This window comes from Strongylocentrotus purpuratus, unplaced genomic scaffold, assembly GCF_000002235.5.
Source record: "Strongylocentrotus purpuratus isolate Spur 01 unplaced genomic scaffold, Spur_5.0 spur5_scaffold_4, whole genome shotgun sequence".
Classification (NCBI taxonomy): Eukaryota; Metazoa; Echinodermata; class Echinoidea; order Camarodonta; family Strongylocentrotidae; genus Strongylocentrotus; species Strongylocentrotus purpuratus.
In genome coordinates, this window is record NW_022145610.1 from 21,239,046 (window position 1) to 21,246,615 (window position 7,570).

The following is a 7,570-nucleotide window of genomic DNA, read 5'->3' on the forward strand; positions in this document are numbered from 1 at the left end:
CTGGCATTTACTATTAGTACTAACACAATGGAGACCATAAAACGCAGTGCATGATAACGTCGTTTTAACAGTTTAATACACAGTTATATCCAGAATTATCATGTGTTTGGTTAAGTTACCAGATGAGTTGAATATCTGATTTCACTTGGCAGTCCAAGGGGGGGGGGGGGGGGGGGGCCTACCCCGCCCCCGTAGATCCGCCACTGGGCACTTGGTGATGATGATGATAACGACGGTGATGATGATGATGCTGATGATGGTTATGCTGAAAAAGAGGGGGGGAAACATAGTGAAAGGAGAAACAAAAGAATAAGAAGAGGAGATATTGTGTAATGACCCGAGACCCGTTTCACAAAGTTTTTTTTCAATGACAAATGACAAAAATCAGTGACAAATCTGCTGATAACCAATCAAAAGCAAGGATTTCACTAGCTTATGACAAAATCTGGTGACAAGTTTTGTGAAATGGGGCTCTGATATATTATGATCACGGATGACAGACCGTACCTAGCCCACTGAACTCTAACACTACGTATAGTGTTAGAGTTCAGTGATCTAACATCTTCGACTCAGTGGAGTAATAGTGTGATAAACACACATACAACGAACGGGCGAGTCTATTATGATCTCGAGGGTAATATGTTCACAGTTGTTTTTGCGTGTTCCGTGATGCTTACTGGAGGAGGAGAAGGAGGAGGAGGAGGAGGAGGAGGAGGAGGAGGAGGAGGAGGAGGAGGAGGCTTAGGGTTGCAGCCCCCCCCCCAAAAAAAAAACAAAAACAAAACAAAACAAAACAAAACAAAACAAAAACGTTGTTCTTGGACTAAAATAAGGGTTTAGAGGGAAAAAATAAGAAGGGGGAGGAAGATGAGAAAATGAAAGAGAGAGAGAGAAACTTATTTCGAATCTTATCGGCTGGAATCTTTTCGCTCTGTCGTTACGGTTCCTCCACTGATGTAAGCCTACTTCAAGAGTATTGTAGAAGAGTTTGTAAAACAAAGTTAATTACCCCTGGGTAATTAATTACCAAGGAAGAAAGCCAATTTTGTCTTTACAAGAGCCATACAGTGCGTATCAAAAAAAAGTGCCGAAGCTGTGACATCATACAAATCTATTTTTTGGAATTTCTCACTTTTTTCTTCATTTTCCGAAAGAGCATCATAAATAATGTCCAAATTTTGAAAGCCAATTGAATATGTTCAGTATTGGCTGAGATATGACCATCCGAATAAAAAAAATCCTATAGGAGCTCAGTGTTATTTTGCTCTGGTTCATAACATTACGAACCAGAGCAAAATAACAAATTAAAAAAAAAGAAGAGAAATTCTCAAAATAGATTTTTAATGACATCACACTTCACCACTCTTATCTTTAAACAGTGACGTCGAGTCATGTTTCATGGTAAAGAGTAACATTACAAATACCCTGTCTGATCATACAGTGCACTATACAGGGGCGGATCTAGCTTTTTGCCAGGGGGGGGGGGGTGACCAAACTGTTTTCCAAAAATCGCGGCGTTTTACTGTTTGTTTTTTCAATTGGCTGCCCAAGGAGGGGGGAGTTAAACCGCCAAAACAAGGCACCCCCCCCCCCCTAGATCCGCCCCTGCCATATTCATAGTTGTGCTGCCGCGGATGACTGAGCTGCAGGCTTTTCAAAAGTATCGTTAAAATCTATACCAAGTTGGGGCTGAAGCAATGAATTTGGGTCAAAAGCAATTATATTGTGTACATAATATACAGTATACATAAGCAAAATCACATGGCATTAAATTGGAAACAACAACATTAAGAACGAAATAATGTACAGCGAAATATTAAACAAAAACACGGAAAACAGACGGCTGGAATAGCTTTGGATGTTGACAAGTCTCTTTTCTTCATGGCTTGAAAAATGTTTTCATTTATCCATGCCGGTGATGGATTGCTTCAAAATCTTTGTTTTTTGTGTAATCTTTTTTGAAAAAGTATGTTAAAGAGAAATAGAAAGAAACAAACCAAGGCCACGGCAAAAGAAGAAAAAAATCTGCTAAATGCGAGACCATATATTTTACCTAAAAGCACAATTTAGTGAAACTAATTCAGCAACTAATTCAGATTAACTTTTTAATTTAACTGCCCCTTTGCATTTCTGATAAGTGCCCCTTTTATTTTGACACGTAGGCCTACCCCTTATCCTATTTAATTAGTTCCATTTTCCTCCTGATAATTGCCCTGTTTTCTTTGTAATAAGTGCCCCTTTTCCGTTGTCATAAGTGATTTTTTCATCTCTGGTGAGTGCCCTTTATTAAGTGCAAGGTGTGCCCCATTTACACCTCTGGTAATTTTCCTTGTTACTTTGACACGTGCTTTTTTTCTTTCTAATAAATTCCTTTTCCTTTTGTAAATGAGCCCCCTTTTCCTTTCCCCATAAAATGTGCTCCTAATTTATAGCGATTAAGAGCAACTTTTTCTTTAATTTCACCCAAAGCTGGCTTGCTACGCTCGCTCGCATTTAAAGTTGATATAATCATGTTTCTTATTAAAGATTATTTCAGTCTTTCATGACTCCATTGTGCTTAAAACCCCATCAGGATTGTTTTTCCTCTTTATAAGGTGTAATTTTTGCACTGTGACGTACCTCACAAATCTCAAATCTTTTGCTCGCTTATATAGGCTGATCAAAATAATTAAAGTTTATATCCTATGGATTGAAACTAAGTTCTATAAAATCCTCTATACATTGCATCATTGAAACACGAGGCATAATTTTACGTTTAAAAGGATTTAAGACCAAAGAAGCACCGATGCATAATTATTATTATGGCCTGACCAACATCGTTCCATCAGCCCAAATTTGGTACAAGGCGATTTTGACAATACTTTTTAAACTGACCCTCCGGTGCTCAGTCACCCGTGGCAGAAATATTATGAATAGGGCATCAGTAGACTACGGAGCCCGGGAAGGGACATGGTAAAAATATTTTTATCTCGTTAAAACGAGATAGTTATCTCGTTTTAATGAGATAGTATCTCGTTAAAACGAGATAGTATCTCGTTAAAACGAGATAGTATCTCGTTAAAACGAGATAGTATCTCGTTAAAACGACATAGTATCTCGTTAAAACGACATAGTATCTCGTTAAAACGAGATAGTTATCTCGTTTTAATGAGATAGTATCTCGTTAAAACGAGATAGTTATCTCGTTTTAATGAGATAGTATCTCGTTTAAAACGACATAGTATCTCGTTTTAATGAGATAGTATCTCGTTTTAATGAGATAGTATCTCGTTTTAATGAGATAGTATCTCGTTAAAACGACATAGTATCTCGTTTTAATGAGATAGTTATCTCGTTTTAATGAGATACTATCTCGTATAAGTCCATTGCATACTGGAACCGGGTGGTCCCTGTGCCTATTGCTTACCGTACCAAAATGATGTTTTTTGATGCCCAAATGATGTCTTACTTTACTAGTGATGCCCAAATGATAATTAATTTTTCTGGCCAGGCATTTCACTCTTCTTAATGATTTAGAAAAGCACTGGTTACCATGCATCTTTGTGACAGAACTTGGAATCTAGTCATTGAAAAAATTGTGTTTCTTATTACATTTACAATATATTTTATTTTATGAGGGTTGGGGGCATTCACCCCACATGCTGGTACATGTACATGTAGGTATATGTGCCACAAGTACAGCAGAGGCAAAATTAGGGGGCTCACCAAAAATGGGGGTTCACTGGAACTAAAGATCCAAGGAGTTCAGACCTCAAAATGTGCTTTGGAACTACATCTAAATCTGACTTAACTATGTAAAGGCATGTTGAATAATGTAATGCTTTGGAACAGTTTACTTGCCACAAAAGCTGGATATGCAAAGAACTCTTATCCATGTGAATTACATTCCTCACATGGCAGCCGCTCCTCTGAGGCAGCCCGGTGTCACATTTGAAGGTTTGGGATAAAAGACTAAGCATGATTCAATGGAATTGAAAAGGTGAAGTATTGTCACTTATTGTCAACATTTGTGGGCTCTGGAACAAAAATATGAAAATTTGCCATGTAATTAATCTGAAAGTTACATGCATCAGAATTTTTAGGGCATAAAATTGGGGCATTTCAGTAGCATATGTGTACCGTACAATATATTGTGAGTGCACAATACAATTAACTGCAGAGGACTTAGACCAAGAATATGGCCATAATATATCAGGTTCTTAATCAAGTAGTTCTATATTGCCGTAATTGGATTACTAATAACTTAAAGTTGTATTTATCAGATTCGTAATTTCACCATGGTAGTATTGTTTCACAAATTATTTTACAGACAGAGCTAGACAAGATGGCTGATATATGGAACAATCACCGTATCCGACCCTCTGTGAATCTCCATGTACCAAAGTGGCCATCCAATGATGATGTATCATACTCCACAAATCTGGGGTACTGAAGATCAGCTTTGCACCAATGTTGATGATGACGATCTGGCTGCATGCATAAGTGATGCTGTATTCCGATCTACCGTACCATGCGACAAAGATGTATATGACTTGTGTGTGTATATTATGAAAAGAGACAACCTTGATCAACCAATGGAAGTCCAGGATGCCTTAGAATTGTACATCCATCTGAAGCAGGAGATTACTGTGTTGCTTTAAATATATGCATTCAGGAAATTAAGCTGAAACCCCTGAAGCAAAATATATCTTAACCCTCAATAGCCCGAAATTTGATATTCCATAAAGTAGTAAACTTTCTGTACATCTGATCTCCAGGTATTAGTAACTTCCTTGCGTAGTAATATAATAGTAAGTCTACTGGAGGTAACTTGTTTTAACGTATAGGTAATTTGTACTCGGCGAGGGGATGCGACGCTTAGCGTTGCTCTTGTTTTTACTGCATTACTACTTTCTGAACCAATTCACCCGTTTGAATTTGTGTGTTTTGAACTTGTACCTTTCTCTTCTTCATGCTTCCTCGAGGAGCCGATGTATTTGCATTCTAATGTGAACCTGTGTCATCATTACAAATTTTCAAAATACTGCATCTTCTTTTTGCTCAAGAATTGTGCACTTTGTATTCTTTGTCAAGGAGATCAGTACATGTACAACCAGACACTAAAGCTTTAAAATCGTCTGGAAGTCCCCTTCAAGTACAATATATATACCTTAAAGTTAGGAAGCTAAGATACAATGGTTGCAAGTCGACTTGTTACATCTTCATCATCGTAATAACCACCATCACAATATTGACAACTAAAATTACAATAAACATCAATCCACAATTTAGGGAATTACCTGAATTGCCTTGTGGTGGCAGAGACTCAAAATGTTATTTTCAGGGGGGGGGGGGGGATTCTATTATCAAATTGCCAAGAACAAGTTAATATGAAGGTACATAAAAAGTGATGCATTACATTAAGAATAAAAAAACAAACACATTCTTGATCAATGCATTGTCAATTTGTGCTGGAAAAGATTTTTCACTCAGTTATTGCTAATGTAAGGATTTACCAATTGTATGCTTTGAAATTTCTGTTGAAAAGAAATTTTATTGAATTTGAACAATTACATGTCTGAAATTGTGATTTTTTTTTTTTTTTTTTTTACTTGTCTTCGAATTTCTATAAATTTCCATCTAATAATGTTACATAACAGTTATTTCTCTGCTCCACAGTGGTACTTCATCTTCAATAGATATAGATGTAAAGGTGAAAATAGGCACCCACACACATGAAAAGCAACGTTACAAGAAGAAGAAAAAATTGACACAGAAGGCAAAAACATGGACATCCAACACTATTGTTGTCACATAAGACATTTGGGAAACGAGCAAGATGAATGACAGGTATAACTTTAATTGCAAGTAAACAAAAATAACACTTCGACAACAGACTGATTTATACAAACACAGTCCTTTGATTTCAGGAATCAGAACATGGAATCAGTGAGGAATCCCTCAACATCTTATTGAAATATGTAGAGGTTAATATCTTTTGTATGCTTTCTGAATGAGATAGGTCAAGTTTTGTTTTGATTACCAAGAAAAATGACCTTTTGTGATTTTTTTTCCCCTAAATTTTGTATATTATTGCTGTTCGCCTATGACATCACAAATTCTTATCAAGAGAGGGCGACGTGGAATTTATCAAATTTCAAGAAATCATAACTCTTGAATGGATCATCTAATTTTGCTCAAACTTTCACTAATCTGCTTAAAAGTTAAATATTTATTTTAATGATGTATGGGTATAATTGTCCTTAAAGTGACAGCTGGAATATTAAAATACTTACATGACCTTTGATTTTGGCTAAATATGGGGGTCCCCATGCATGAACAATATACACACCAAATTTTTTTTTATTTTTTAAATTATTCACATTTTTGTAAGCACTATGGACAGATGACATTTTGATCTCTTAGTTTTACTCCACCTGGGTGGCTCTACAAAGATGGCTAGCCATAGGGAACATAATAGTATACCTATTATGTAATGGGAGCTTGCTCATCTGTCGGGACCAATTAAAAAAAAGTCTTCATTGAATAATTGATTGAATTTATTTAACCACGGTAAAAAACTTAAACATAAATCATACAGAAATTACATTGAATAGAACTACACAGAGAAACAACCTAGTAATAATAAGCATAATTAATTAAGCATGATAATGAAATGAATACGATAACAATGAGAGAAACATAATAAAAACAAGAAAACCTAACAATACATGTAAGATGTCTGTGTCATTTGTATAGTAACTGAAGGGAAAAGGAGAACAAAGATGAGGGAAGAAGAGGACGCGAGAGCATATAGGGGGAAGTCTGAGGAGAAAGAGGAAGAGAAGGGGAGAACATAAGACAGAGAGAGAGAGGAAGAGAAAGAGGGAGGTGGAGGTTGGGGGGAGACTGACACTTTAATGGTACAATGCATCTACCTCTGCTTCAAAGAGCTTACGATTTGAGAAAAGATACTCTTTCAGGCAACACGTTGTATAATTGGACACCCGTATAGATAAATCCCATTGTTTGTTTTGAGTTTTCCTAAAGATAGTTTATGGCCGGAATTTCTGAGCCCGTAAGAACATCCTTTTAAAGAAATGTGTTCGCATAATGACGTAGGAAGCAATTTGTAAACAAGTTTGAAGATCTATCCTAGGGCTTTCCTTTTCCAACGTATTTGGACACGGTCAATTTTACTAAGAGAATAGAGCAGATACTATCTCATTAAAACGAGATAACTATCTCATTAAAACGAGATAACTATCTCGTTTTAACGAGATACTATGTCGTTTTAACGAGATACTATGTCGTTTTAACGAGATACTATCTCATTAAAACGAGATACTATGTCGTTTTAACGAGATACTATCTCATTAAAACGAGATACTATCTCATTAAAACGAGATAACTATCTCGTTTTAACGAGATAAAAATATTTTTACCATGTCCCTTCCCGGGCTCCGTAGTTATGACTCTAGTAATAAGGAGCTAGGCCTACTTAAGTTGGGTACAATTTTTTGTGACAAGCACCGTAAAAAGGACTGATTTGAATGAAATCAGACGTTGTAAAATGTTGGAGGTTGTAATG